This window comes from Taudactylus pleione, unplaced genomic scaffold (assembly GCF_031769625.1).
Source record: "Taudactylus pleione unplaced genomic scaffold, aTauple2 ptg000036l, whole genome shotgun sequence".
Taxonomy (NCBI): Eukaryota; Metazoa; Chordata; class Amphibia; order Anura; family Myobatrachidae; genus Taudactylus; species Taudactylus pleione.
This window is the reverse complement of record NW_028284438.1, coordinates 5,061,472-5,086,680: the sequence shown is the minus strand read 5'-3', so window position 1 is coordinate 5,086,680 and position 25,209 is coordinate 5,061,472. Positions and strand designations below refer to the sequence as shown.

The following is a 25,209-nucleotide window of genomic DNA, read 5'->3' as shown; positions in this document are numbered from 1 at the left end:
GTGGGAGAGCTTTCGGCTCTGTTTGAGCCGAAAGCTCTCTGGGGCTTGCGGCCACGAGACCCTACCACAAGGGTCTCGTCGCAAGCCTGATGGTTGCGATGGTCTTGACCATCGCGACCATCTTCCTGGCCGCTCGCATTAGCTGTGGGTGGCAACCCACTGCAATGCGAGCGGCTAGGAGGCCGCTCGATAAAAAAAAAAGCCCTGACTCAGAGCGAGCGCTCTGTCAGAGCGTCCGGCTCTGAATCAGGGCCAATATTCTTAAAATTCTCCAGGGACCCTTGTTTTCTACCAGGCAGCTCTACATTCATAATGTTGATCATTTTACTACGTATCTCAGTTTACTATTCCCAATAGATGTCCACGTGGATAGTAAATGATGTCGTCAGAGTACATTAACTGATAGTGGATGCTCCAGGCGAAAGTCGGAAGAAAAGCCATCATGTTATGGTTATGTTGAATGAAACTAGATCAGATTCTGCAAACCTCTTCCTTTATGTAAAGTTACATGAACTAGGACGGTACAGGAGGTAAAGCTGGGTACACATTAAACGATACGTTTACCATGCGATCTGACTGACTACCCCTCCGCTGTGGAGCCAACATATTGGGCAGCTGGTACACATTAGACCAGTGTTGGCTAACCTTGACACTCCAGCTGTTGTGGAACTATATATCCCAGCATGCCCTGCCACAGTTTTAGCATGCCCTAATAGCAAAACTGTAGCAGTGCATGCTAGGTTATGTAGTTCCATAACAGCTGGAGTGTCAAGGTTAGCCAACACTGCATTAGACAATCCAGTGACCGACATGTCGGCTCCTCACGCATCTCGCTGCATGGGGTCGTCAGTTGCATCGTCAGATTGAGCTGCATGTAGGGACGAGCTGACGATGCGCCAGACGACCCCGCTGGAGCATAACGGGAGCTGACACACTGAATCTACTTTCAGAAAAGCTGCAAAGCCCGGAACGCCCCGTGGGCAGTTGGTAACTATGGTAAATGCATTAATTACTGCATGACGCCGACGCCCTTACCACTACTACACAGACAGTGATGTCACATCCCGGCCCGAGGAACGCCGCTGTCTGTGACTGCTCCCGCCCGCAGCGGACACTCCCCGGCTGTGATCACTTCCTCAGTCTCCGGCCTCCGCCTCATCCCAGAAACTCACCCGGCCGGCGCACAGTGTGAGCAGAACGGACAGCCCGGACACATGGAGACGAGGCAGCGGGCGCAGCCCCAGGAGGAGGCCAGCAGCAGCCAAACCCCCGGACTAGCAGAGCGGCGGAGGGAGGCCCAGGGCTGCTTGCAGGCCATATCCCAGCACTCCTACTGGTTCGACATCTGGATCTTCCTGCTTTTTGACCTGGTGCTATTAGTCTTCATCTACCTGCTGCCCTGAGTGAGTATCCCACCTGCATGTCCGCAGCTGGCTTCCCACTGTTATCATTATTATTTACTATGGTGCTGTGTGACTGCTGGTACCTGGGGGGTAGCTGAGCGAAGAGGAATGCTGCTGGTACATTGGGAGCATTAGAGGATGGTGTGGCTGCTGCTGGTACATTCAGATTGGGGGTAATAGACGTGTAATGCTGCTGGTACATTCACATTGGGGGTAATAGACGTGTAATGCTGCTGGTACATTCACATTGGGGGTAATAGACGTGTAATGCTGCTGGTACATTCACATTGGGGGTAATAGACGTGTAATGCTGCTGGTACATTTAGCAGTCAGTGTTGCCAAAAAACAAGCCCAAAACAATCCTAAAAAGTCCAATGAAAAAGCCCAATTTATGGGGGTGTCTCTTTGTCCTCACTCCCTACCTGCCTAACTTCCTTTATTCCCCCTTTCTCTAACCTAAATATGTTAGTGTATGCACAGCCTTATCTGCCTATATTGCTTTTCTTCCTCCACACCAGCCTCCATATTTTTAACTCCTCCCTCTTCTCATACCTCATTCCCTTGCCAGTCTTCAGCTGGGTACACACTTGCCGATGTGTGTGTGTCCAGCGATGCGACACCCGACCACACAATATATATCGGGCGGTCAATACATACTGCATGATGTGGTGACCAAACGTCCGATATGTCGGGCACCGGCTCCATCCACTATGCCAGCATCGGCATCTGGGTCGTTCCATCGGCCCTACATGCAGGCTGACGGAACGTCCCCGATGGACAACCCGCAGGAGTGCACAGGGTTATGCATAGTGGTTACACACTGGCCGATGTGGACGATATTTCGGCCCAATCATCAGGATCAGGAGACAAATCGTCTGGTGTGTGCCCACCTTTCCTTTACCTGACTCTTCGCATTTCTCTCACCCCTCTTCCTTACCTCCTTCATTCCTGTCACCTGTCTAAGGGGCCTATTCATCAACACTAAAATAACGTTTTTAAGGACATTTCCTTAAATAACGTTATTTTGGTATTCATGTAGCCACTTAGCACAGGAGATATCACAGATATCTCCTTGCTAAGTTCCCCTGCGTTAATTTCCACACTCCCCATAAATTAGTATGGGGATGTGGAAATTGTGGTATTCATCAAATTCCGAAAATTATAAATTTTCGGAATTTGATGCAGTTACTATTCGCCACTGTGAGGTGGCGAATAGCAGGTGAAACTTACCTGTATCTGCGTGTGCAGGTCCCCCGACGAGTCCCTCCGGCGCTCTGCTCCGTCCTCAGGCTTCGGAGGCTGGTTGGACATGTGTGCTCCCCAGCAGAGCACAAGAAAGTTTAGACAAAAAAAAAAAAAGTTTTTTTTTTCTAATCTGTCATGTGGTTTGCTGGGAAACCACATGACAGACCAGCAGGACGGAGCCGGAGGCTGCTCCGCGGACAGGTAAGTCGGGTGGGGGGGGGGGGGGGTACACAAACTTAACGCATCTGTAGGCAGTGCTGCGCATGCGCTGGTTTTACAGATGTAACAGCGCATGCGCAGCACTGTTTCCAGATGCGATAAGGTAGTGTAGGCAGGGAAAAGTATCTATTTCACGAAAAGCTGTCGGAATAGATACTTATGGAGAGGTGGAATGATGAATTCCACCTGTAATTAGCTAGAACTCCATGAGAGTTCTAAAGCTAATTATCTCCAGAGAATTTTTAGGTTTAATGAATAGGCCCCACATTCCATTATCCCCTCTTTTTAACAGCCTGTCATTTTAACTCCATGTACCTGCCCCATTTCGCTGCATCTGGGAGCAGGTATACACTTATGGCTTTTTCAGTCAGAACTAATTGATTTCAATACTAATTTTGGATAGTAGATGAAAGTAGCTCTGTATAAAATGTGTATTTATATATAAAATATAGATGTACAGTCAGGACCATAATTATTGGGACATTGACAGAATTTTCAGATTTTGGCCTCTATTCACCACCACAATGGTTTTGAAATGAAACAAACAAGATGTGCTTTAACTGCAGACTTTCAGATTTAATTTGAGGGTAATTACATCCAAATCGGGTGAACGGTGTAGGAATTACAACAGTTTCAATATGTGCCTCCCACTTTTTAAGGGGCCAAAAGTAATGGGACTATCAACTCAAAAGCTATTTCATGGACAGGTGTGGGCTATTCCCTTGTTATTTCATTATCAATTAAGCAGGTAAAAGGTCTGGAGTTGATTCTAGGTGTGACATTTGCATTTGGAATCAGTTGCTGTCAACTCTCAATATGAGATCCAAAGAGCTGAAAAATCAAAACAAACCCATCAGAGAGATAGCAAAAACATTAGATGTGGCCAAATCAACTGTTTGGAACATTCTTAAAAAGAAAAAACGCATTGGAGAGCTCAGCAACACCAAAAGACCCGGAAGACCACGGGAAACAACTGTGGTGGATGACAAAATAATTATTTCCCTGGTGAAGAAAAACCCCTTCACAACAGTTGGCCAAATCAAGAACACTCTCCAGGAGGTAGATGTATATGTGTCAGTCAACAATCAAGAGAAGACTTCACAAGACTGAATATAGAGGGTTCACCACAAGATGCAAACCATTGGTGAGCCACAAAAACAGGAAGACCAGATTAGAGTTTGCCAAACAACATCTAAAAAAGCCATTACAGTTCTGGAACAACATCCTATGGACAGATGAGACAAAGATCAACTTGTACCAGAGTGATGGGAAGAGAAGAGAAGGAACTGCTCATGATCCAAAAAATACCACCTCATCAGTGAAGCATGGTGGTGGTAGTGTCATGGCGTGGGTATGTATGGCTGCCAATGGAACTGGTTCCCTTGTATTTATTGATGATGTGACTGCTGACAAAAGCCGCAGAATGAATTCTGAAGTGTTTCGGGCAATATTATATGCTCATATTCAGTCAAATGCTTCAGAACTCATTGGACGGCGCTTCACAGTGCAGATGGATAATGACCCGAAGCATACTGCAAAAGCAACCAGAGTTTTTTAAGGCTAAAAAGTGGAATGTTATGCAATGGCCAAGTCAATCCCCTGACCTGAATCCGATTGAGCATGCATTTCACTTGATGAAGACAAAACTGAAGGGAAAATGCCCCAAGAACAAGCAGGAACTGAAGACATTTGCAGTAGAGGCCTGGCAGAGCATCACCAGGGATGAAACCCAGTGTCTGGTGATGTCTATGCGTTCCAGACTTCAAGTTGTTATTGCCTGCAAAGGATTTGCAACAAAGTATTAAAAAGTGAAAGTTAGATTTTAGGATTGTTTAGTTTGTCCCATTACTTTTGGCCCATAAAAAGTGGGAGGCACATATAGAAACCGTTGTAATTCCTACACCGTTCACCTGATTTGGATGTAATTACCCTCAAATTAAATCTGAAAGTCTGCAGTTAAAGCACATCTTGTTTGTTTCATTTCAAAGCCATTGTGGTGGTGAATAGAGGCCAAAATATGAAAATTCTGTCAATGTCCCAATATTTATGGACCTGACTGTATATGCTATTTATAGCAGAACATAATACATACAATGTCTAAAGTGACCGGGAGTTATTAAATTGTTTTTACTTATTGCAGATCTCTATACCCTCCTATTATTCAATTTGAGCCGAGCCGCGATACTTTATCGCGTCCCGGACTTTTCGCCTGTTTTGTAGGCGGAAAAGTAACGCGCGTGTGCCTGCTTTACCCCGTATTCAATTTGAAAGTATGTGAAAACGGGACCCGGTGAAACTTGAACAGGCGGAAAGTACTGTCAGTTTTGGGGAAATCAGCCTGACACCCCCCCAAAAGATGTACTGACATGGGGGTTCCCTATGGCACCCCCCGATTTGGCTTGCTGAAGGTATATGGGGCTTTTAAACTGGCTGAATAGCTGCTAAATAGCTTTTTTCTATACGTGGTGCAGAATAGTATTCAGGTGTATTTTTTCAAGAAAATAAGTTATTCCAGCAAATTTGGGGTACATGAAAATGGGGGTCAGCATGTTTAAAAGTTGCTAAAGTGAAGTTGAAAAAATCGTGAAAAATCCACCTTCCGCAAGCACCTGCAATAAAAAAAAACACTTGGGGCATACTTGGGTACCCCCCCAGAGTCAAGTTCGCTAGTTTTTAACTTTGTGCCCCAACATTTTTTTTTCACCCCCAAAATGAAAGTGATTTTTTGGGGTGTTAAGTGTTTTTTTGACAGTTTACTTTTGGGGGACTGTCTGAAGGCTGCAGGGGGGTTCCCGCAACGTTGCACCCCAAAACCCCAATTCTGCACTTTTTCCACCTGCTATTCATAGGCAAAACTTTTTTGCCTATTACATTGCATTGACTTTCCGCCTAGGCGGAAAGTTTGTTAAATTGAATACGGGGTAAAAGCAAAACAGGCAAAAATGACATCATCGGCGAAAAAGTATCGCAGATTTGGACTTTTCGCCTCAAATTGAATATGGGCCTATGTTCGAGCAGAAATCCGCGATAAATATGGCTTTTAGGTGCTTTATCTGTCACTTTAGAGGGAGAACCAAAGAACAATTGAATAGCTCTTTACCCCCTAGGAATGTGAAATCATATCTGTTTTTACAATCAGCACAGGAGCACTAAGGATGGCCATCAACCATTGATGGTTCTCCGCAGGGTTGGAAAAAAACATTAAAAAAAGTTTTCTGTTTTAAATCCTGGTAATGAAGCATTAAAACATGGTTAGGGTGAAGAAATTAATGTGTCGACCATTTTCATGTCCATCTTTTGCCTTTGTCGATCTATTGTCTGTCTAACATCTGGTGTCTTTCTAGACATTGTCGTCCTTTTAACTGTCCACAACCATACAGTGTGTGTGCTGTAAAGCTTTCAATGATGTTTCATTGTTATAAGTTACTGTACACTGTTACTAGTTTACGTGTCAGTAACACATTGTGGCCTATTCAAGTCAGCACGCTGTTGATAGTGCTGGGAGGGTGCTCCCAGAGCTATTCAATTCAGCACGCTGTTAGATCGACTAAATTATTTATTCCTGAGGGTGCTAACAGCCTCGCGGCCGGCACCTTAGTCAGAGAATGCCTGTTTTCGCGACTAAACGCCCAGGTTAAGACGCAAGAACCGGCATTATCAGAGTTAACTTGTAAGTGTCGGACTAAACAGCGCGCTGAATTGAATAGCTCCGGCACCAACTTCCCGGCGCTGTTCAACCCCCGCTGAATTGAAGCACCCCAATAGAAAGTTAAGGGCATTATATAGGCAAAAAATTTGTATGCTTCTTCAAGTAGTCACTTTTACACTAAGGGGACCATTTAGTTCTGTCCCATGTACGTAAATAACAGTAGATTAACTTTGTGCACCTTTATGGACTGCTAAAGAAAATCTGTGATGTTTGTGGCTGCAAATTGCTGGGTAAACAGTCTGAACTTTGGCAAATCACAGCCATTGTTCTCAATAGAAATGGCTCCCAATGGTGTCATTCCAGGAAGTTACCACAAGAATACATTTTCTGTTTTTCTAGTGTATATTGTAGTGTTCACTCTAGGTCCGGCAGCAGGCAGGGCACCGGACCCAGAGCAAGAGCACTTCTGCGTGCGCACATGTGCCCGAAAAGGGGACGTGTCTTTATGAGTTTTGATTCAAAGATAACCTTTTGGTCCAGATCACATAACATGATGTATATAAGTAGGCGACTTTCTTAAAGCTGGGAACACGCCTAACAAATATATCTGCAGATCGTGCTGTACAGATACGATATGTCTGTGTACGAGGTCGTTCACAGACATATCACTGGTACACTGGCCGATGAACACTAGATATACTGGCCATTCAATTGCTATGCTGGGTACACATTGACAGATATATTGGCCTAACACACTACATAGCACAACGCAAGTATAAAATATGTACTATAAATAAAGGTAATTTTGAAATATGTAGATGTATTGCACACTTTATAAATACATTTTGCATTTTCACTTGTCTGCAGGACACTCAAGAACATTCCAAGGAGAACAGTAGACATTGACTTGCCTCCATTGCTGTCTGGAGAAGACTGCACCTGAATGTAGCTCACATTTCTTGCAAGACTTTAGCATCTAAAACTGTGGACTTTGAAAAGACTGCTTCTCCAAACTAAATTTTCTTTATTTATTTTCGATTACAATTAAATATTCTTAATTGTAGCACAAATATTTTGGAATTGTACTAAATCAGTTGCTCAAAATAACTATTTTTTTTAGAATTGAATAATCTATTTTTCAAATTAAAAAATGTAGCAGTAAATGTAATGTTTTCAAAATATTTGCCTTTCACTATAATTATGAACTATTTTGTTTGGGTTAAACATCTGAAGTTCATCTTCTAAACCTGCTCTAAATCTTGCAAATTAGCATAAAATGTGAGTAAGAACTTGATTAGTAGATGGACAAAATGGCCTCTGGCTGTTTTCTGTATTGAAATGTAGTCATGCATTATCGTGTGATCAAGGTGTGGCAATCTAGGTATTGAAATGCTGCTTTTGTACATATTTGATATGCATAAAATCAGATAGTGATTTGCTCACAGCAGGTAATTAAAGCTAGCAGCATGACTTCTTATTTATGAATCAAAAGATGACTGCAGAAAATAATCCAGAATTGAGGAAGTAAAATAATACCATATAGGAATTGCTTTATGTGATCTGTGTGGTGCTATTTTTGTTGGTTTAAGACAGTGTTTTCCAAACTCATTCCTCAGGGAGCACTAAAGCCAACTAGTTGATTGGTTGGAATGAAAATCTGGTAATTTATGGGAATAAATGATGATCAGCAATTTGCTCCTAAATGCCAGAAAACAGATGAAAATGGTCGTTCAGAAAAGTTTGAACAAATTGTTTAGATCAAACATTTAACAAACAACAGTTTTTGTCCATTTTCCGGCGTTTGGGAGCAGATTGCTGATTGTCATTAGCGTTCATACTTTTCCAGATTTTCATTCCAACCATTCATCAACCAGACAGATAATCTTTAGATGTGTAGCCATCTTAACAGTTCGTTTTCCAGGTGTCTCCACAGAATCACAAGTGAAATAATTAGGTCCACCTGTGGATTTTTTCAAATGTCAGCCAGTGATCAACACCAACTAGGAAAAATGGAGGAATGAGTTTGGGAAACCCTGGCTTAAGAGGCCTAACCTAGGGGGTAATGTATTAAACTTTCTAAAGAGTGGGAAGTTGCCCATAGTAACCAATCAACTTCTAGCTAGCATTTTGTGGGTACTTGATAAATGCTAGCTAGAAGCTAATTGGTTGCTAAGGGTAAATTCCTTGCTCTTTAGAAAAATTGATACATCGCCCTACTAATCCTGCACAGGAATAACTGCTAGTGTAACGTAAAATATGATGTTTTGGGACAGAACTTAATTACAAGTTTCCTATGCGTTTTATGGCAGTATTTTTAATGTAAAGCTAATATACAAATATTAGCGTAATGCAATTAAATATTATTGTTCTCTGTGTATTCTTTTTTTATTCCATGCTTGTAATTACACTATTTAGACAAAAGTGATTGGACACCCCCGCGCAAGTGAAATGAATACCATTGTACATGAGTTCCAAATGGCCACTAATGTGGTGGTTTCGACAAGAACACTTGGTAGGTAGACCCATGCATGTGCAGTTCTATGGAAACAACAAATCTTTTTATCAGGGAGACAATGTCATTTGCCATGTTTCCAGGGCAACGCTAGACTGGTATACAGAAAATTTGGTAAGCCGGATGGACTGGCCAGCTCAGAGTCCAGATCAACCCCATTGAGAACCTCTGGGACTAATGCGTTCTATGCCGGCTCAACATTTTTCAGTGTCACTGTACTTAAGGTGGAATGGCAAAACATAAGGCCTGCTGGGTACTTGTGTACTTTACGGACTCATTGCAGAGAGAACCCAATGAATGTTTTAAATGGTACTTGTGTACTTTACGTACACAAGTACCGAAAGAAGAAAGTTGGCCCCTCACGTACCGCCTGCTGTTGTCCAGGAACTTGTGGACAGTTTGCCAAGAAGGGTGTCTGTAGTAAGCACTGCATGTGGTGGACCTACAAAGTACCGATGTCAATAAAATCTTGTTGATCCATTTTGTTGTCAGTGTCCAATCACTCTTACCTACATAGTGATTAGGCAGAGCTTTATAAATATGGAGTTTCTGATAGAGGCAGGACCCTCAGACTCATTATTTGTCCTTAGAGATGAATTTGTTAGTGGGATAAATTAAGTATTGGTCACTCAGTACATTCAGCACCTGCACTAAAACACCATCCCGAGAAAACCATTTTTATACTTTACAGCAGTGGTTCCCAAACTTCTCAGATAGAGGCACATTTAGGGTCTCCATACATTTTCAAAGCACCCCTAAGCCAAAATAATTACAGAGCAATCCCATTTTTTTAAGTAGTTGGGTCAAAATAATATTATAATTTTTAATAGTATGTAAAAAAGAAATAGAAAAACTGTGCTATTCTTACACTTTGCTCCCTCCGTCTCGCTCTCTTTGCCCCTCTCTATGTCCCCTCTTACTTACCTTTAGCTGTGATCTTCAGCGCGGTTCTGCAGCATTGCTCCTCAGATCAGTTCAGACACTTCCTGTCTGATCTCCTACAATGCACTGCATTATAGGACCCCGTTCAGCAACAGGCAGCCTCAGAATTCACTACGGAGCCCGGAGATGCCTCCCAGGTCCGCATAGCCCGGCACAGAGCTGAAACACTGGCCAAACACAGACTGCTGGGAGAGACTGATGCTCCCAGCATTCCCTGGCCAGCCCAGCCATAACAGGACAGATGGAGGAACCAATGCCAAACTCAATGAGGAGCTGTGTGAGTGTTTCTGAGCTCACTGTAGCTCCAGAGAGATCTATGATGTCAGTGCTGCAGGAAAGGTGAGGGGAATCTATTAATGTGTGTGTGGGAGGGAGGGGGCGTAGTTCTATTAATGTGTGTGGGGGGTTCTATTCATGTGAATGTGTGTGGAGGGGGTTCTTTTAATGTTAATGGGGGATTGTGAATATGGAAGGGGGAGATATAGTATTATTGTCTGTGTGGCAGGGCAGAGATATTATGTCAGTGGAGGGCTAGGGTGTCAGCGTATAGTAAGATGTGCTATAATATGATAATTTGTGCCTGTGATGACAACAAATGTGTGTCATCTATATATTACATCATAAATTGAATATTGAAGCATTTTAATTTCAATAGTGGAGGAGCATAATTTTTACTTTTTGCAAGGCCCCTTATACCCGTCTCCATATGGAAATGTACTGACACCATTTTGCCTCCATGTCAGCAATACAGAATATTTTGGTGACTTAGTGTCACTTGTTTACATAAAGTCATTGTAATTTAATTTGGTCTAGAACACACCCAATTGGCCACAGATCATAGGTGGATCTAGACATGCCTTTTGGGCAGTGCTGGCTACGCCCTTCAATGGCGCGCTGCTTGCTACTACTGTATATAATGATCTCCCTGAAACTACTTTTCAAAAGTAGGCAAGTATGCAGTGACCCCCTTAACTGTCTGCAATAGATGTTGCACCTTCTGCCATATCGCATTGTTAGAAGAAGCACTCTGATTTATTTACAGCCAACCTGTAGTCGAAACTGTATTGCACTAGGAAGTGCTAAGCAAAATCAGCCTATATATAAAATCCCACTTGTATACCTTTTCTAGCTCAACCGCAGTCTATTTCCAGCTTCAAAGTAATGTGCTTTGTTTTTCTTAATACTCAGTAATCCCTTCTTCCCATAGCTTGCAAAACTACAAGAGTACCAGACCCCCCTCCCCTGCGCCCACCCTTCAGTGCACCTGTAACTACATTCTACAGCTGCTTTGTAGATGCCACCACTGCTGACACCCATCTGCTGACATATGTAGTGACTTGCTAGCTGGATGGAGACTTGATAAGAATAACATTTATTATGCTCTCCTTTTTTCTGTAAAAAATAAGTGACTGCTGCATTAACTTATTATAAAATCCCTGAAAGTTGAATGGGTGTCACTGTACAACATGTTATCTTTGTTATCTTATTATTTTGTTTTCAATTTGTCTAGCACAAAATATCTTAGGAGTGACATTGACTACTGTAACCCTGCACAATAAGCTGCAGTATGGGAACATTATAGATACCAGTTCCATTCCAAAGGCTTTGATACTTTTACTCTACCCTGACTGTTGTGGAAAATGAGTCTAAGGACTCCCGGATAATATTGCTTGGGTCAAATCTATTGTGACAATTACTTTAAATATTTTTAACAGAAAGGTCTTGTATTCTATACCAAGTTTCCCAGGGCTGCAGACATTCCATTTTAGAATCTGTAGGAAGTTATGCTGAAAAACATAGTTTAGGGCTCACTCACATGTAAGTGCTTGGAAAAGCAAATTCTAAACAATATAAAAATGAAGACATTAGGTGGCGTATTTATCACCAAGCGCATTTGTAATGCAGTTGGGACGTGATAATTACATCCCCACTTGCAGTGCAGTAATGAAAATTAAAGCACTCATTTATCAATGTTGGGGTGACGGGACAGAACTTTCCCGTCAAATGGCTAGAGGCAAAATAATAGCCACGATATCACTTTTCCAGGTTCAGACTTGGCGCACTTGCTATGTATGCACTGGTATCACCCTGCGCATTCATCACTACGGGCTCGATGGAGTCTGGATCCCTTTCCATAAAGAATTGCAAAAGAATAGCCCACAGACTACCATGGGACGAAAGTCATCTGAAGATGGCGTTAGCTGCCTGGCCAAAAATTTGAGAGTTTAGCAGCCCCCATAGGGACTTCAGCAGATTTCAGAAAGATCTGCTGTGGCCCCTACTTGTTACATCTAGGGAATACTTACCTTTTGCAGGAGTCCCTGAAAACAGCTGTTTCCCACAAAAATAACTGGTAAATGTGCCCCTAGCTGTTTTCATCTTGTTAATGGATGAGTACAAAAATCTGACTGTAGAGTTTAAATTAATTTGCCTGTAAGTCATAGTATAGTATGTAAAACCCAAAAACCCAAAATCGAGTAAATGAAGCTACAAATGTAATAATAAAAAGTAAGAGATTTAAAAAAAACAAAAAAAAAAACGCCTAGTTTTGCTTAAAAATATAATAATTGATGCCCTAATTTTTATTTAATCATTGAAATGGCATTTACATTGCTATAAAGATCTTTAAGAGCAAACTGGCATCCAGCAGAACCCGGAAGTGAATGCTCACTTTGTGTACCCATGTATATGAACATCCTGAGAGATCATTTTGTGGGGTCTTTCTTTTCTGTCACCATAAGCCCCCATTGCTGGCATAAGAGTCGCTTAAGTTTACAGCACCAGCAAAGTTCATTTCCAAAACAGCAAAATGGGATTGTAACCCACTTGTGTATATCAACAACCTAAAAGTCTCCCTGCTATGCCAATTTGCCTGACATTGTATCCAGTGCTCTTAACACCCACGCGGCCTTATTCAAAGCCGTATTAAGTCTAGGAAGTGTTTGTTGGTTTACAGCAGGAATTAAGACAGCATTAACTTAAAAAAAAAAGCTAAAAGCTTGGCTCTGAAAGCAAGCACACAAATCCCACTAAGCAAAAGTCTGCCAATGCCTCATGTACTAACCTAATGCGAGAAACCAAGTCCATTTTTTATTCTGATACCTGCAGGTGCTATACCAAATACTGCCCTACAATTCAAGAATGTATTGGTCATACTACAGGAAACGCTCTTTAATTATATCTGACATGTTAATGATTACAGTTGGTCTTCGATCACTTACCTGGACCAATGTACACTTCAAGATCACTGCAATCTTCCCAATCTATTTCTCCAGACACTGGCCCAAATGTAATAGCCTGTGAGATTTGAAGCAGCAATTTTTTTTAAAAGGCCAAACAAACCTGGGTTTACCTTTTTTAAAAAAATTGCTAGTTTAAATCTAGCGCTAAACTACCCATCATCTTGTGGCTGTCTACAATTTGCATTTGGGTCAATGTCTTCATTCAATTGGCCAGGGCAGCTAAGGTAATAAATTAGTAAGTTAGGCCTCTGCAAGGTCAACAACAGTCTTTCTTCATTATCTACACTACCGTTCAAAGTTTGGGGTCACCCAGACAATTTCGTGTTTTACATGATACTGTCTTTTATTTATCAAATGAGTTGTAAAATGAATAGAACATATAGTCAAGACACTGGCAAGGTTAGAAATATTTTTTTTCTATTTGAAATGATAATTTTGTCCTTCAAACTTTACTTTCGTCAAAGAATGCTCCTTTTGCAGCAATTACAGCATTGCAGACCTTTGGCATTCTAGCTGTTAATTTGTTGAGGTAATCTGAAGAAATTTCACCCCACGCTTCCTGAAGAACCTCCCACAAGTTGCATTTGCTTGATCGGCACTTCTTGCGTACCATACGGTAAAGCTGCTCCCACAACAGCTCAATTGGGTTGAGATCTGGTGACTGCGCTGGCTACTCCATTACAGACAGAATACTAGCTGCCTGCTTCTTCCCTAAATAGTTCTTGGATAATTTGGAGGTGTGCTTTTGGTCATTGTCCTGTTGGAGGAGGAAATTGGCTCCAATCAAGCGCTGTCCACAGGGTATGGCATTACCTCCACCATGCTTGACAGATGGCGTCAGGCACTCTTCCAGCATCTTTTCAGTTCTCCGTCTCACAAATGTTCTTCTGTGTGATTCAAAAACACATCAAACTTCGATTCGTCTGTCCATAACACTTTTTTCCAATCTTCCTTTGTCCAATGTCTGTGTTCTGTTGCCCATATTAATCTCTTCCTTTTATTGGCAGTCTCAGATATGGCTTATTCTTTGCCATTCTGCCTAGAAGGCCAGCATCCCGGAGTCGCTTCTTCACTGTAGACATTGACACTGGTGTTTTGCGGGTACCATTTAATGAAGCTGCCAGTTGAGGACTTGTGAGGCGTCTATTTCTTAAACTAGAGACTCTAATGTACTTTTGTTCTTGCACAGTTGTGCACCGTGGGCCTCCCACTTCTCTTTCTACTCTGGTTAGAGCCTGTTTGTGCTGTTCTCTGAAGGGAGTAGTACACACCGTTGTAGGAAATGTTCAGTTTTTTGCCAATTTCTCGCATGGAATAGCCTTCATTTCTAAGAACAAGAATAGACTGTCGAGTTTCACATGACAGTTCTCTCTTTCTGTCCATTTTGAGAGTATAATCGAACCCACAAATGGGATGGTCCAGATTCTCAACTAGCTCAAAGGAAGGCCACTTTTTTTAGCTTCTCTAATGAGCAAACCCATTTTCATCTGTGCTAACATAATTGCACAAGGATTTTCAAGGGTTTTCTAATCATCCATTAGTCTTCTAACGCGCTTAGCAAACACGATGTACCATTAGAACACTGGAGTGATGGTTGCTGGAAATGGGCCTCTATTCACCTATGTTGATATTCCTTTAAAAACCAGATGTTTGCAGCTAGTATAGAGTGTATTTGAGATTAATTTAATGTTATATTCATCGAAAAAAACAGTGCTTTTCTGTAAAAAAAAAAAAAAGAAGGAAATTTCTAAGTGACCCCAAACTTTTGAACGGTAGTGTAGGTTCTACCTCGTTGCATTTTCTATACATCTGTCAATATTGGAGGTGAGCTGTCTTTTCCAGATCTATTTAAACAACACATCCCACAATGATTCACCAACAATTTAGACGTGCGAATCAATGAGGTGTATTTTTTTTTCTGTATGCAACTGATATAGTGATTTGCAAAAGGTGCACAATCCATGGAGTGACATGGCACGGAGGGACATGCAAGCTACTAACAATAGTTAATCTTCAATACATACAAATTAGTTAAAAATAGCTACATAAATTGCCAAATTGACAATTTTGATGCTATTTGCACCATTCATCTATACTCTTCTAGGAGAAGTTTTGTAATTTGTACCAAAATTTCATGTGAAATGTTGATATCCTGCAGGGAGCGGAGGGTTAGGTTTTTTTAAGTTGAACACAAAAATCAATCACACATCTCTGACAATCTCACAGACACGTCTTCCTCATCCGCCATGACGAAACGTATGAACATCTTCCATTGCTGTGAGCAAACAAAGAAGCCTACAGCAGTCCAACCACAGGTTCAGACACATCGATGTATGAGCTTTACAATAACCAGCATAGCGTTGCCACTTCTACCGATGGGACAGAAAAAAAAATTAGAGTTGCGTATAAGATGACAGCTATACTGGCGACATACCCTAAAAAGTTTTCCCCCACTGCCTTATCTCATATGGTACCCAAACTTTTTGGAATTATGGCGCCCTAGAGTATCAGCATTTTTCTACTTCAGGGTCCATAGGGTATCCACAGGATACCTTGGGGTATAGGTGTGACGTCAGTCGCAGGGCACCAAAGAGTTAAGCTTTCAGCCTCCCAGGATGCACTAGGTCCCCCTCCTATACCCCGCCCCCGGGCCAAGGCACCTCAGTTTAGTTTGGTGCCTGGCCGGAGTCGGGTGCACCTGTTGGAGTGGGGGCTAGAAGAGCCCCTGAAGCTTTTTCTTCATGCAGCTGTGGCTGCACATCTGGATGAACAGCATGGACAGTCAGTCCTGACGTCCATGCTGTCTTCCCTACACCCCGCCGGTACCAGAACGCCGGTACTGATCCGGGGATGCTGGTGGGCGTCTGGGGTCACAGCTAGCGGTGACCCCAGATGCTCCGGACCATGGTCGGATTCAAGGGGGACAGAGGTAAGCAGCGGGGTCCCGCGGTGGGTCCCCGCTGATCACATGGTCCTAAGTCCCCAGGCAGGGGGCTCCCTGGGGACTGGCTGCAGCGTGGAGCCAGGCGACCAACCTGCGCTTCCACTACCCCCTGGGACAGCGGACTGCAGCAGAGCGGTAGCGCTGCGGTGTCCCAGGGGTTAAATGCATGCCAGGGGAGCGCGCCTTCCCTGTCTCACAGCCGGCGCCTCCCCCGCTGCACACAGCCCTCTCTGCACTGTGCTGACTGTGTCAGCGCTCCTCCCCCAGGCCAGCTTCTCTCTGCTCCTCGGCGGCCATCTTCTCTGCAACGCATGGTGAACGCTGCTGGAAGCCTGGAAGGAAGCATCGTGGTCTGGGTCCCCCCGCATACCTCTCCTCCGCTGTGGCTCAGGTCTGTGTATGCAGCACTGTGTCCTACCAGGCCCTGTGTCTGTGTAGTTGAGTGATCAGCGCTGTTAGTGCAGGAATTGTTATTTATCTGCATTGTATGTGACTGTGCTAGCGCTGCTGCCTGTAACTTTATCTTCTCAAAACTGTCAGCTTTATTACTGTCCCTGTTCTTTCTGCTAAAGCCCTTGCAGTGCGGTGCTGCAGGGTGGTCTCTCGCCTATTTAATACTTAATTGGTGAGAGAGGTCACATACGTGGTGCCATCATGTCTGAAAGTGATTTTCCCCTCCGCTACAGTGTACCACGTGCAAAGTACCGTTAGCGGAGGGGGAGGGTAGCGCGGAGGGCCTTTGCCGGCAGTGTTTGTCCATGGCGCGGCCTATTACGGTTACAGCACCGGTACAGGAGCCGCCCTGGGCTTGTTTCGCTCAGGCGTTAACAGCTTTAGTGGGCCAGTTAGCTCCGCAGCCCGCGTTTACTCCGATGGGTTTGTCCCAGCAGTCTGTGGTGTCGTCACCCATGCAGGGGTTCCCACAACAATTGGTGGTACCCCACAGTCTCCCTATTTCCCCGCTCCCGGGTTCTCAGGAGCCAGCGTGGGTTAACTCCCTGACGAGTTCTGTACAGCACTTGTCGGATGTGTTGCAAGGGGAGTCTGTGATGCGGCCTCATAAAAGGCCGGTGGCGTCCTTGTCCGCTCCTTATGAGGATGACGAAGGGACGTCTGATGATGGGGAAATTCTGGATCCTTACGATCAGGAACCTCTCCATACTAAGGACGCTGATGCTAAGTCCAAAGTATATATTCCTGGACTTATTCGGGCGGTCCGCACAGCCTTGGTGATTGAGGACGAAGTTCCCCCAGCGGCTAAATCTAAGTATGCCTTTTTCAAAGATGTGAAGGGCGATGCCACAGTCTTTCCTCTTTCGGGTCAGTTGGTGGACCATTTAGAGGAGGCGTGGAAACAACCTGGCAAAAGATACCAGCCGCAGAGACGCCTGGCGGTGGCTTATCCGTTCGCAGATAATTATTTTGCTAAGTGGGAATCCCCTCCACAGGTGGATTCTCACGTGACCCGTCTTGTCCGTAGTGCCACATTGCCGATGCCATCCATGTCCTCCCTTAAGGATGCTACGGACCGCAAGGTAGAAATCTGCCTGAAGTCCGCTTATTCCCTTGCAGGGGGGGCAGCACGGCCGGCTATGGCCATTTGCTGGGTTGCCAGAGCGATGGAGCGCTGGGCGGATTCATTAGAGGCTTCTTTTGAATCCGACTGTCCGGCCGAACAGGCGGAGTTGATTGGCAGTCTCCGTAATTCGGCCACCTACATCAACGAGGCGGCTCTAGACATTAGTACTCTGGTGTCTAGAATTTCTTCAGCAGCGGTAGCTGCTCGTCGCACCTTGTGGCTGCGATCCTGGAAAGCGGACGCAGATTCCAAGAAAGGTCTGGAAGCGTTGCCGTTTTACGGAGAAGTTCTCTTCGGTCCGGATCTGGATAAGATTGTGGCCACGCTGGCGGCAGCCAAATCTGCTGGTCTCCCGTCGGCCGCTGCTCCTTCTGGTTCTGGACCATCGTCCTTTCGGTCATCTAGGGCCCAGGGCAGGCCCAAACCACAGTCGTTTCCTCGACAGGCTGGCCCTAAGAAATCGGTAAAGCCCCGGAAACAGGCATGGAGTACCAGACGTCCGGCCCCCAAGCCAGATGACAAGCCTGTGGCCTGACGGTCCGGGCCTCCCTTTGGGGGATCCCAGGGTGGGAGGCCGCCTGCTGCAGTTCGCCCGGTGTTGGTCGGTCACTATGACAGACACTTGGGTTCTGGAGGTTGTCTCCCACAGGTACGCCCTCTCCTTCCGGCACAGACCCCCGGCTCCATTCTTCACCACGGGTCTACCATCAGACCGGAACAAGGCTATGGAACTGCGGAAGGTATTGCACACTATGCTCCAGGCTGGAGTTATAGTGCCTGTTCCATTCTCCCAGAGGGGCCAGGGTTTCTATTCAAATCTTTTTTTGGTACAGAAACCCAATGGGTCATATCGTCCGATTCTCAACCTCAAAGCACTCAACAAGTCTTTGCGGGTTCCGAAGTTTCGGATGGAGACCCTACGGTCCATCATTCTGGCGCTGGAACCTGGGGACTACATGGTGTCATTGGACATACAGGACGCTTACCTGCATGTCCCTATTCTTTTGCGCCATCAACAGTTCCTCAGGTTTGCAATCCGCAGCGACCACTTCCAGTTTCGGGCGTTCCCTTTTGGCCTGGCGACAGCACCACGTGTTTTCACCAAGGTGATGGCGGTCATGGCGGCTTCTCTGCGGCTGCAGGGAGTTCGCATGTTGCCGTACTTGGACGACCTGTTATTGGTGGCAGGATCTCCAGAGCTCCTGTTACGCCACTTGGACCTGACCATTGCACTGCTGCAACGGCACGGCTGGCTAATCAACTGGCAGAAGTCCACTCTAATCCAGTCTCGGAGGAGTCTGCATCTTGGAGCCTTATTGGACTCGGGACAGCAAAGGATCTTTGTGACGGAGGACAAGATCTCTGCTTTACAGTCAAGGGTGCGCAGTTGTCTGCACAGCCGCCGGGTGTTCCTACACTCGGCGATGAGGTTACTGGGCTCCAGGGTGTCAGTGTTCGACATGGTGGAATACGCCCAGTTTCACTCCAGACTTCTGCAGCACCTGATTCTGTCCAAGTGGAACGGGCTGCCTCAGTCTCTGAAGTCCCAGATGATTGTGCTCACCCCGGAGGTTCGCCTGTCCCTTGCTTGGTGGTTACAGACGACCCACCTCAACAAGGGACGTCCGTTCTGGGTCCCGTATTGGATCCTGTTGACAACGGACGCCAGTCTTCGGGGCTGGGGAGCGGTTTCGGGTCCACACTTGTTCCAGGGCAGGTGGACGCCGACAGAAGCGGAGCTTCCCATAAATATCTTGGAACTCCGTGCAGTCTTCAATGCTCTCCAGCAGGCACATCGGTTTCTCCAGGGTCACCTGGTGCAGGTCCAGTCGGACAACGCTACCACCGTGGCCTACATAAACAGGCAAGGAGGAACCCGCAGTCGGGCGGCTCTCGTAGAGGTCTCTCGGATCCTGGTTTGGGCGGAGCGCAATCTTCCGGCCATATCAGTGGTCTTCATCCCGGGAGTACTCAATTAAGAGGCGGACTTTCTAAGTCGCCAGGACGTTCATCCGGGGGAATGGTCCCTGCACCCGGACGTTTTTCAACTGCTGGTGGACAGGTGGGGTCTTCCAGAGATCGACCTCATGGCGTCCAGGCACAACAACAAGTTGCCGCTGTACGGGTCTCGCACAAGAGACGAAGGGGCGTCTCTGGTGGATGCTCTGTCCGTCCGGCGGACGTTCCGGTTCGCATACCTGTTCCCTCCGGTCTCCCTGCTTCCACGGGTAATCCGGAAATTCAAACAGGAAGGAGGGACGCTCCTGTTGATAGCTCCCGCGTGGCCCAGACGGCACTGGTTCTCAGACCTTCAGGGTCTGTCCGTGGACAGTCCTCTGCGGTTGCCGCTACGACCGGACCTTCTGTCTCCGGGTCCTTGCCTTCACCCGGACCTGACTCGGCTGTCTTTGACGGCGTGGCTGTTGAGACGGCCATGCTGAGGTCCCGGGGGTTTTCCAGCTCTGTGGTGCGTACCATGTTACGAGCTCGGAAACCGTCTTCCGCGAGGATATACCATCGCGTGTGGCATACGTTCTTCCAGTGGTGTCGACCGAGAGGTTATGCACCGCGGGAGTTTCGTCTGTCTCGGATTCTCGCCTTCCTGCAAGCGGGACTAGATCATGGGCTTCGCCTTGCTTCTTTGAAGGTACAGGTTTCGGCCCTATCTGTCTGGTTTCACCGTAGGATTGCTACAATCCCGGATGTGCGCACCTTTATGCAAGGTGTTCTCCGTATTCAGCCGCCCTTTTTTCCACCTGTGGCGCCTTGGGATTTGGCTGTGGTCCTGAGGGCTCTCCAAGGACCGCCGTTTGAACCACTGGGCTCAGTGGATATTAAATGGCTAACAGCTAAGACTGTTTTCCTTCTGGCCATTGCTTCGGCCAGACGTATTTCTGAGTTAGGGTCTCTTTCTTGTAGACCCCCTTTCTTGGTTTTTCATGGGAACAGGGCAGTGCTCCGCACTCGGCCCGAGTTTCTTCCCAAAGTTGTTTCCCAGTTTCATGTTAACGAGGAAATAGTTGTTCCGGCCTTTAACTCTCCGGGTCTTTCCGTGGGTGAGGCCTCTTTGGATGTTGTGCGGGCCTTAAGGACTTATGTTGACCGCACTTCTTCGTTTAGGAAGTTGGACGCTTTGTTTGTCCTCTATGGCTTCCGTAAAAAGGGTTGGCCTGTTTCAAAGCAAACTTTTGCAGTCTGGATCCGTATGGCTATTTCTGAAGCTTATCTTCATGAAGGCCTACCGGTCCCTCCTTCTCTGAAGGCTCATTCCACTAGGTCTGTGGGTCCTTCGTGGGCAGCTCGACGTGGTGCCTCGGCAGTTCAGATCTGCAAGGCTGCTACGTGGTCCTCTGTCCATACCTTCGTGAGCTATTACAGGTTTGACACCTTTGCCTCTCAGGATGCTTCCTTCGGGCGGCGGATTCTCCTTTCTGCACAGGAGCGTCCCCACCCTTAAAGGATACTGCTTTGGGACATCCCCAAGGTATCCTGTGGATACCCTATGGACCCTGAAGTAGAAAATATGAGATATGGTAAGAACTTACCCTTGTTATCTCTATTTCTACGAAGTCCATAGGGTTCCACAGGACTCCCGCCCTGTCGCACCTGTGCTGCAGATGGGCTTTGCTCTGGTGACCGGTTTTCCGTCTCCCTCTGGTGAGAATGTGATTCTTGTATGTGTCCAGATCTTTGTTCTCTCTCTTCCTTCTCCTCCTCCGGCCTATGGCTTGGTAACTAACTAAGGTGCCTTGGCCCGGGGGCGGGGTATAGGAGGGGGACCTAGTGCATCCTGGGAGGCTGAAAGCTTAACTCTTTGGTGCCCTGCGACTGACGTCACACCTATACCCCAAGGTATCCTGTGGAACCCTATGGACTTCGTAGAAATAGAGATAACAAGGGTAAGTTCTTACCATATCTCATATTTTTTCATGGCACCCCTAGGCCAAAAGCTGCTCATTTACAAATTCTGCAAACAATAATTAAATTAAGAAAATAGAGCTTACCTGTCATCCTTAGGTTCAGTAATGTGGTGGTGGACAGGGTTATGATTCTGTTTGGCCAATAGTTTGGCAGCCAACTGAACAGAACTATACAAATGCTTTTAAAAGCCGCAATAAAATTGAAAATCAAGCAGTGAATAGAGTGAGTCTGCAGCAATCCTAATAAAAGGTTTCTGTGATACCCTCAGGAGATAAAACAATGCAAAAAGGTATAGGTTGCGCTGACCTTCTGTACACATGTGTCAAGATTGTGCAATAATTATGTAATTGTCCACATTTATTAAGGAAACAATAAAAAACAACCGTAAAAAAGCAACATAAATATTAAAAATCACATTTAAAAACAAAATTACAATCTTAGTAGGCAAGTCACAAAGTAGCAGTATGTACTGCTTTAGAAGCACACTGGACAGATTGTATCACTTTGTACACAGAATAATCTGAGGTTCTCTTGTAATTATGATCCATGTGAGGCTTCAATAAACACTCAATGTCCCGTTTACAGTTCCACAGCAATTTTATGGCTGTTAATGGTGCGTCAAAGAAATGATCCACTGTGGATCTGTGGTACATATATAAATTTAAGGACCGTAATTAGCATACTTAGTTAGTTAATCCATATATTTACCAGCATTTCGTAAGGACTTAATAGTTGTCCGGACAACAAGTCAGCTCCTAGTCAATTAGCGATATACAGGAGTCAATTAGCGGTCTGCAAGAAAAACACCTTCAGGTTACTCACCATCCTTCTTGCTATATAGACTTGTTTTATTAGACAGGATGGTCTGTCATAAACATCCAGCATATGGTTAATAGCAGGTTTAGCCAGCAAGTCCACACTCTGTCAGCTATAGCTTTTGGCTCAAGCTGATAGCGATGGCTTGGGCAGTGAATATGTCGTCTGATGGAAAAGCCCCGCTCACGATGTCAAAAGCAGCGACTCAGTACTGCAGCCGGTTCAGCCAGTGGGTTCTCAAGCTGTCAGCTTTGGCTGTGTTGAGTATGGCGTATGAGGATATGCCCCAGGTCATGATGTCTGCTCTTGAGGCTGGGGATAGTATAATATCTCTGTACTGCAGCTTAGGGGTTGTTTAGAATTGCTCAGATTCTTGAGTCCCCACTTATCTAATGCGTTTCCCCATATGACCTAAGGGTTCATATGATGAATGTACAGGTAGCCACCAGAATTGGTTTTGCCTATCATATGGACCATAAATAATTTGGTCCTGAACCACCAACCAGTGGCAGCCCTGCCACAGCCACCAGTTTGGGAACCACTAGTGTAGACACTGGATTAATGTTTCTTACTAATTTCCTTTTTATAAGGGTGTTTCCACACTTATGGGCCACCCTGTATATAAATACATATACAGTATATATTTAAAAAGTTCCAGTCCGACACTAGACGTCAATGAAGTCCTTGACAAAGTCGCTATTTCTTTCCTTTGACATAATCACTGTCAAGAGAAATAAAGCTGTACAGTAAAAATTAAAGGTCAAAACAACCATCATAACATATTCTATGTCATAACTGTGTACCATGTAATCAGGTAATTAAGGAGTCTCGCAAATCAGTGCTGAAGTGGCATGAACAGCTGATATTTTTGTAGCTTCTTTATTCTAGTCAGGATAAATTTTATATCTATTTTGGTAAACATATTTTTGGTAAATATATCTGCTTTGACTCTAAAAAATAAATGTTGTGTGTCTCTGTCTTGGTGTGTCACTCTTTCTGGGTGCGTAAGCTCCAGTGGTAGAGGAACAGATTACATAGGGGCATATCCAATTGGGCAAAAGGTTTAACGAGGTTAAAAACTCACGCCCAATTTAGAAATACCGCGGGTATGCGCGCTCCCGATACCTGCGGTTTTCAATTCCAAAAATACTGTCCGCGGGGTTTTCAGCTGTGGAAACCTCACGCCGAGTATTTTTTAAATTAAAATAAATCACTTACCTGGCTAGGGCTCTCCAGATGTCTCCGCGGCTCCCAATGGCCTCCCCTTTCTCTTCTTACTGGAGAGGGGGCTGCTGGGAGTCCCAGGGGTTGGTGGGAGAGGCAAGGTCTGCTGGGAGATGTAGTTCTCCCAGCACCCATTACAGGGGGCCACTAACACTGCAGGGGGATACACACATACACTGACATACTCACCGCTGCTGCAGAAGACCCAGCTCCCGACGCAGGATGAAGAAGACAGCGCAGCAGGAGGTAAGTAATTAAGGACTAATTAAGCTAATTGGATTCTTCCAATTGCTTAATTAGACCTCAGGGGGGGTGTCGCGGGGGTGTCAGAGCAAGTTCCGGTGATTTCTCCTGAAATCATTGATTTAAGGAAAACTCACGCTTCCTCAGGAAGTGCGAGAATAAAAACCTCCTGGTGCGTGTTTTAAAAAAAAAGCGCACCTAATAGAATAGCAAAAAACATGCATCTGCAGGGAAAACTTTGCAGGTGCGGGTTTTTTTTGCTATTCTCGCACGCTATTGAATATGCCCCATAGAATCTGTTCTGCGATGTGGAATATGTGGCTTCATATTAAAGTAACTTTAAAATTTTTGAATGGTACTGTTTGTCAGTTTCATATTCGATAGGCTTTTAAATATGAGGTAGGGAGCACAGGCAGGGGCGTATCTATAATGGGTGCAGGGTGTGCGGTGCACACAGCCCCTGGGATCAAGGGGGCCCACACTGCACAACCTGCACCCATAGAGTCTTATACTTACCTGTCCGTAGTGCTGCAGAGCAGAAAAAATCACTGGGAAAATGGCGGCAGGCAATTTCCTGATGACTAGAGCATGTGCAGTACCGCTGTCCCCGGGAAAACAGTTCAGATGCCATTTTCCCGGAGACCTGCGCATGCGCAGTAGATTCTGGCACTTACCAGAATCTACTGCCAGTGCAGCGCCGTGGGACCACTGGAGAGTGGAGGGAGCCTGCACTGAGTCTACACACGGGTCCCCTCCTCTCTTGTAACACCCCTGAGCACATGGCATATTTACATAATATTGACACCAACACAATAAATGAGTCAATGGCATAATGTAACCCCCCCTTTAACCTCTAAAAGGACACCAGGTAACTAACTCCCTTAAGCTGGGTACACACCTGACAGATATATCTGCAGATCGAGTGGCAGATTTATCTGCAGATGATGGTCGTTCATACACACTGAATGGCCATCATTTGCTTGTGCCCTCGGGACCCGGTGGGCGTGTACCATCCCCCTGCTCGCGGCTGCCGCTGTGCGTGTACGGGTGGTCTGCAGACCGCCCGTACACACTTGCCGATGGACAGATATGTCTGCAGACATATCTGTTCATTGGCTGTGCAGCACAGCCAATGTCGCCGTTCGCCGACATCGTGGGTACACACTGAAAGAAGGGGCAGCAGATACATTGGCCGATCAATTGAAAAGAGCTATCTTACCTTAAATACGAACACCACAGTAGTGAAAACTGACATCAATCAATCATTCCC

General features: G+C 45.4%; 1 long non-coding RNA gene across 1 annotated transcript; it reads left to right on the top strand.

The window, feature by feature from the left end:
• The first annotated feature begins 779 nt into the window (after positions 1 to 779).
• On the top strand, positions 780 to 8,889 carry LOC148538803 (uncharacterized). Its single transcript, XR_015871404.1, has 2 exons — positions 780 to 1,403; positions 7,384 to 8,889. It is a non-coding gene; the product is annotated as an uncharacterized LOC148538803 (long non-coding RNA).
• Positions 8,890 to 25,209: the final 16,320 nt, after the last annotated feature.